The sequence below is a fragment of the Enhydra lutris genome, unplaced genomic scaffold (assembly GCF_002288905.1).
Source record: "Enhydra lutris kenyoni isolate GAN:26980312 unplaced genomic scaffold, ASM228890v2 scaffoldscaffold6, whole genome shotgun sequence".
In the NCBI taxonomy this organism is placed as follows: domain Eukaryota; kingdom Metazoa; phylum Chordata; class Mammalia; order Carnivora; family Mustelidae; genus Enhydra; species Enhydra lutris.
The window spans coordinates 28627424-28633041 of NW_019154090.1; positions in this window are offsets into that span (position 1 = coordinate 28627424).

A 5618-nucleotide genomic window follows, 5' to 3' on the forward strand; every position below is an offset into this window, starting at 1 on the left:
CCCATTTGGGTTCTGGAGAATTTTAGCAATGAAACAAAAGAAAGCAGGTGGAAGTCACAGCACTACGTTGATTTCTGGGAGAACTGAAGTTGGAGATTGTACTTTGACGCTCTGTTCCGTCCATACATGTCAAGGACCACCATGTCTTCTTGGAGAACTGACCTCCTTATCATTATAGAATGCCCTTCTTTATCTCCCAGAACATTCCTTGCTCTGAAATCAGTGCTGTCTGAAAATAAAATAGTTATCCCCACTTTCTTTTGATTAGCATGGTATATCTTATTCCATTCATTCACTTTTAATCTACAGATGTCTTTATCCTTAAAGTGGGTTTCTTCTAAATAAAATATAGTTGAGTCTTCTTTGATCCATTCTGACCATCTCTGTCTTTTAAAGGGGGTATTTAGACGATTAACATCTAAAGTAATTAGACACAGTTGGATTCGTATCTACCATATTTGTTACTAGTTTCTGTTTCTTCCTCTTGTCCTTTGTTCCTTTTTTTGGTCTCACACTATCTTTCTGCCTTTTTGTGGTTTTCCTTGATCATTGCTGTTCTCATTTCACTTATTCGTAAACATACACATATATACCATATATACCATATATATATGGAATATATGTGTGTATATATATATATATTATATATAAACTCAGATATATTGTTATTATTATTTTGAATAAACTGTTATCTTTTAGATCAGTGAACAATAAGAAAATACAAGTTTTTACTTTACCTTCACTTATGCCTCTTCGGATGCTTTTCCTTTCTCTAGGCAGAGCTGAGTTTCTGAACTATATCATTTTTCCTCTCTCAAATGAGCTTCTTTTAACCTTTTTTGCAAGGCAGATTTACTGGCAACAAATTCCCTCAGTTTCAGTTTGCCTGAGAAAGCCGCTATTTCTCCTCATTTTTGAAGGATCATTTCACAGGGTATAAGGTTGATGAGTTTTTTGTCTCAACACTTTAAATATTTTGCTCCACTGTCTTCTAGTTGGCGTGCTTCCTGAGAAGTCCAATTCGATTTTTTCATGTTTGCTCCTGGTTAGAGAAGGTGGGGTTTGTCTCCCTTCTGACTACTTTCAGGACTTTTTTCTCTATCTTTGATTTCCCATAGTTTGAGAATGATTATGTCTAGCTGTAGGGGTTTTGTGGCATTTATCCTGTTTGGTGTTCTCTGCACTTTCTGGATTTGTGATTTGGGGTCTGACATAAATTTGGGGGAATTCTTAGTCATTATTGTTTCAGGTATTTCTTCTATTCCTTTCTCTCTTTCTTCTCTTTCTGGTCTTCCCATTAGATCTATGTTGCATTGTATGGAGTTGTCCCCCAGTTCTTGCATACTCTGTTCTGCATTTCCCCCCACCCCGCCTATTTTTTTTTTTTTTTTTTTTTTTTTTTTTTTGATCTTTGCTTTTCAGTTTTGGAGGTTTCTGCTGGGCTATCTCAAGCTTAGAGCTTGTCTCCTCAGCCGTGTCCAGTCTACTAATAAGCCCATCAAAGACATTCTTAACTTCCGTTACAGTGTTTCTGGTCTCTTGCATTCTTTTTTTGTTTTTTTTCTTAGGTTTTCCATCTCTCTGCTTACAGTGTCCACCTGTTCTTGCATGCTTTCTACTTTATCCATTAGAGCTCTTAGCATATTAATCATAGTTGTTTTAAATTCTTGAATTGATAATGCCAACATCCCTGCTGTATCTGAGTCTGGTTTCAGTGTTTGCTCTGTCTCTTTAATCTGTGTTTTTGCCTTTTAGTATGCCTTGTAATTTTTTTCTTGAGAGCCAGACATGATGCACTGGGTAAGATGAACTGCTGTAAATAATCTTTAGTAATGTGCTGATCAGGTGTGGGTGGAGGGGAAGCATCCTATAGTCCTATGAATGGGTCCATTTTTTAGTGAGTCTGTGCCCCTAAACTGTGAATTTTACACATGTTTCTCAGTTCCTGCCCCTCCTCCATAGGGGAGACTGTCTGGCTGGAGTGGAGATGTGTATTTTCCTTCTCCCATGTGGAAAACTAGAGGGGGTTGATGTTGGGTATTTCCCTTCCTCTGGGTCAGTTAGGCACTGACAAAACCCCAACAGATCAGGCTCTGGTTAAATAGCTTCTCCTGAGGGCAGACCTTGTTAAGGAGAACAGAATGTTCTGGCATATTTCAAAATATTTCAAAACCCCTCTTTGGGGTGCCTAAGTGTCTCAGTGGGTTAAGCCTCTGCCTTCAGCTTGTGTCATGGTCTCAGGGTCCTGGGATCAAGCCCCACATCAGGTTCTCTGCTCTGTGGGGAGCCTGCTTCCCCCCCCCCTCTCTGCCTGCCTCTCTGCCTACTTATGATCTCTCTCTCTCTCTCTCTCTCTCTGTCAAATAAATAAATAAAATCTTTTAAAAACAAAACAAAACAAACAAATAAAAAACCCTCTTCATGTTCTCTGCCTCCTCCTGTATGAGGGTATTTTTCTCTGATCTTTACTTGGAGAATCTAGTAGCGATCCTGGGGATAAAAGTCAAAAAGATATGGGGTGCCCTTGGAGGGCCCTTTGGAGTTTCTAACTCTCAGATGTGTCTACACTGAGCCTCCAGGAACTCATCAATCACAGTTCAGGCTTCCCTCCCCAAGCACTGGCTCCCACAGACAATGCTGCTCAAGGGTTTCTGCTCCTGTAAGTTACAGTCTCTAATTCGGGGATTTGCACTGTAACCTCACTTTTCTTAGGGTTCTAAGAAGAGTGATTTGTTCAGCTTTGTACCTGTTAGGGTGGATTGACGACTTTCAAGCTTTGTAATTGCCAGACCGGAAGCCAGAAGCCTGTTCTAAGCATTTTACAGGCATTTGTGGATTAACTCCTTCCAACAGTCTTTTGAGGAAAAGACTAAATTGCTCTCATTTTACAGATGAGACAACTGAGACTCAGACAGTTAATTAGGTCACAGGCGAGTTAGGCAGGCTGACCCCTGTGCCTAAGAAGGTATCCAGCGATAAATTCTATCACAGGTTTACAAAAACACAGAGGTAAATAATGTAGAAACTCAAGGAAGTGCGTCTCTGCCACAGCTCCCAGCCCTGGAGGGACATTCTTGGATGCCTCCTCCCAACCTGCTTTCCAACTACTAGCTCTGGCATTCCCACAGTGAGGAGGAGCCATCCACAGGGGACCTGAGAGTTCCCTTTTCTTAGAAGCAGCTTCTTCATCTGCCCTGCTTCTGGCTCTCAGCCACTCCTCCCCCCGACCTTGATCATATGTGCCTCAGAAGTCAGCCTTAGACCAATAGATTCAACCAGCATCCCTTGGAGTGTGCCCCATAGGAGGGGTTCCCCCATTATGTTGTTTCCCCTCCCAGCAACCTTCAAAAAGGGGACACTATTTACCCACCCTTGTACCAGCAGAGGCCAGAGCAAGGTCTCTCCGTTCTTTGCTCTCATCATAGCCTTCACATGCCTTTAGGGTCACCTACAATATTTTATTGCAATCATTTGTCTGTCAGTGGTTGCCAATCTACAGGGGGAAACATGGGCCCATGTACATAAAGATGATTTATTGATATCGCAATAGAATATATGATACATTCAATGACATTACCTGATAAATTCCATGTGTTTGAATTATTGCACAGCATAATTTGTTGTGCTGTGCAAAACTGCGACAAAATTAGAGTGTTAACGCAGCGATCCCATTAATCCTGCATGCTGACTTGGATGATCTATGTCTCTGAATTTCACCAAATAAACCCATACTTTTAGCATGCTTCAGAAGTTGTAATCAAGGGGGTTCGATTTGGAACAAAATAACATAATATTACTTATGGCTTCTGAGTTTATGGCCACTGTGTAGTAAATTAGATTTCTGTCTTGTAAAATGAAAAATTTCAAATGTATACGGACACACTTATTAAAATATTTTTATACAAATATAGTCACAGTACAAAGATTGCTTAAATGCAAAAGCTCAGAACAATGAAAAAAACAGTTCCCTTTTCCCACTCCTCTTCTACCTTTTTCTCCAGAAGACACGTGAGTTTTGAGATGGGAGTGCACCCTCCCCAAGTTTTCTGAGCCCTTGAGGGATGAGAGTGAGGTGCCTCCTACTGTTGCACTGTGGAATTGCAGGCCTTTGGAAAAGCTTCTGATGGCCAGTGCTCCAGACTGAAGGCCTGGCCTTAAACTTAAACTTGAAATACCTGTGGGGACTGGGGACATCACTCTACAGAGAAACTTTGATCTTTTTGTGTATGAAACTGGCAATCTGACTCACCTGATACTGGAAGATATGACCTCTTAGGGTTACCAAGCCATTAAAAATTTCACTGAATCACAGATGATTAATGAGCCCCTACTGTGACCAGGTTCTAGGGATTCAGCACAGATGATCTGTGCTTTCTGGAAGTTTGTCATCATGGGGAGGCAGAGGTACAGGGGTGGATGTGGGGAGATAGGTAATAGAAGGAGTAACCAGATAAACACCAAGTATAATGGATGAATAAAATCCAGGATGTGGGTATGTGTTGGGGAGAGGGTCGGTAAGGGAGGCCCTCTGACAGGTGATATTTGGGTAAGAAACACGGCGTGGACTCTGAGGGAGAGTCGGGTGAAGATCTAAAAGAGTGAGTTCCAGAACACTGGGGCAAAGCCCGAGGAGGGAGTGTCCCTGGAGCACAGAGAAAACAATGTTCCTGCAGCAAGCAGTGGAGGCTGGGTGGAATCGGGGCAGAGACGAGCAGTGGGAGAAGGGAGCAGAGATGCACCGTAAGGATTTTGGTTCCTACACTGAATGAGGAGCCCAGGATGGTTTTTAAAGAAACCCTCTGGCTGTTGCAAGTCGTCCCGTGAGGAGGCTACTGTAACTGTCCAGAACAGAGTGCCAGCAGCTTAGAGCAGGGAGGCAGCCATGATAGGTGAGTAGTGCAGAAGGCAGAACCCACCAGATGTCCCCAGGGACTGGATGTGGGCTATGAAGAAAGGAGGCATGAACAACATTTTCTGGTAGCCCGAGCCATCCGATGACTCCAGCCCTCCTGGAGCACAGCTGTTTTGCTCTTCCCCACCATGGGAACCCTGGGAAACTGTGAAGTGGGATGCTCCTTACCTCCCCCTCCAGGATCACTCCTTCCCCCCCATTAACCCCCTTTCTCCATCCAATCCCCTAACCACTGCGCTGGGACCCCCACCTAAGCTCAAGAAGCATCTTTTTGAGTTGAGGTCCCAGATGCTGAGAGCTCCATGCTAGTCCTGGAAGGAGGAGCAGTTTTGGGGGCAGGAGGGTGGTGGAAAGGGCTTGAGGTCCATTGGGAGGCTGGGGCAATCAGGGAGGACTTCTCAGAGGAGCTGACCTGGAAGGCTGTCAGGACTTCCTCACGTTCAGACAGGGGGCCTGGGATCCCAGCAGGGGAAGACAAGAGAAGGAAGTTGTGTCGCTAAATGTGAGGATTGGGGAGAGCCAGACCCTGACTGGCCAGAGTCAATTTCAGTTTGGTGGAGACAGAGCAGGAGGAGGAGCCCTGTGGCAGATGAAATTTTCCACTTTCCGAAAAGGGCCACATACTAATTAGAATTCCATATGCTCTTCCAGACTCAATCAAAACATGGAGTCTAATTTCCTCCCTTTCAAAGGGTTGTCCTTGGAG